Genomic DNA, 1,863 nt, shown 5'->3' on the forward strand with positions numbered 1-1,863 from the left:
GGGACAGAGGAGAGGAAGCGGATAGAGTGATAGTGAGAAAAATTTGTATTTGAAAGAGTAATTCTTAAAATAGTCTGAGTCTGGCAAAGAGTATTAATTTGAATATTAGCTTTTCTCCACTAATCAATTTTTGACAATACTGCCTTTTTATATTTCTCTTCCATCTATAAATGTCGTTTTACTTTGTCTGATGATTGACGTTATTTTATACGCATGCGCATATTTACCAAAAGCTAAATGGAAACCCACTAGATTTGCCGGACGTCTGTTTCCAAGTTACAGTTGACCACCCGATTTTGCCAACACATGTGAATTGTTCCTTTGTTAACTGTCATCATAAATAATCTATTTTAGTTATGATTTTGCGAAAACCAAGCCTTATTACGCCCTCTAAAGTATTGTATGTAAAATTGCAAAATTTTGTCTCGTCTTATATGCGTATTCGAGTTTTGTTCGAATCGCTCAGTTGTTTGATGCTGGTAGTATAAGGGAACATGAGGAATGTCTATTTGTATATACTACCTATATATAATATATATAAAATTTGTAATGCATCGTCATCCAGACACACACATATAGGAAATATAATATATATCTATATATATATATATATATATATATATATTATCTATATATATATATATCTATATATATATATAATATATATATATATATGTGTGTGTGTGTGTGTGTGTGTATAAATTCTAAATGCATCGTCATCCAGTCAGTTTTGTTTATCTGTCGCCGGCCTTTCAGTAATTGTTAAACCCCTTCAAGGCTAGTCACCTATGGCCACTCATATCAACCCCTATGATATTTAACAAAAATAAGATTTACATGAGAGAGAGAGAAGAGAGAGAGACGAGAGAGAGAGAGAGAGAGAGAGAGAGAGAGAGAGAGAGAGAGAGAGAGCACGTTCACGGGGATTGCATTATTTCAATAATCGGCCCTTGTTACAGTTGCCTTCAATTTACCATTAACAAAAAATTATTAACAAATCACGGATGAACTCACGGAATACTTGACAAAAATCTCCAAACAAGAGGAAAAGTTACTTTTTAACATTCTATCACTCATTATCTCAAGCGAATTGAATTGGTGGTATGCGAGTGAATTTGAATGATCAATTTGCAAAGTTATCAGAGTTCTCTTGATTAGACCGATTAAGGAGTTGGGCATTCCATTCATTTAAACAGTTTGTTATTCTTCATGAAAGATATTACAAAGCCATCACACTTTTTTTTTTCCTCCCACTAAACTAATCTGTTTTCATATTTATTCGTTACGCTCTTCAATTACTCTTTGTATCTACTGTTAAAATAAAGCTGGCATGGTACTTATATTTTCACTTCGATTATAGTAGTGCTTTTATTTACTCTCACTCAAAGAAAAAAAAGATACTTAAACACCTTTTCGTTCAGTTTTATACTGACTTCGTAATAAGGAAGTTAACGGCTAATCTAAAATACTCATAATAATAGTGACATGGATGCCAATAATAATAGTAATAATAATAATAATAATAATAATAATAATAATAATAATAATAATAATAATATGTTTTGTTAAAGATGATGGCCAGCATCAGTGGAATTGATTTTATATATGGTCTTTTCAATTCTTCTTATTATTCTCTTCTCATCAGGGCTGATATTTGCTAATAGCTGGCCGATGTTCATATCTCGGTGAAAGAAATGTTTTCTAAAATAATAATTTATTGATATTGATAACAAAAGTGGTTGGGTAATGTCTTCGTAATTCCAGAAAATGAGAAATAGTGTTAGTCTGTAAAGCAGAAAATTCTAATTGTTTTTCTTCATACAACATAGAATTATATTTTAATGCGGTCAGCATCATTATGTG

The sequence above is a fragment of the Macrobrachium nipponense genome, chromosome 17 (assembly GCF_015104395.2).
Source record: "Macrobrachium nipponense isolate FS-2020 chromosome 17, ASM1510439v2, whole genome shotgun sequence".
In the NCBI taxonomy this organism is placed as follows: domain Eukaryota; kingdom Metazoa; phylum Arthropoda; class Malacostraca; order Decapoda; family Palaemonidae; genus Macrobrachium; species Macrobrachium nipponense.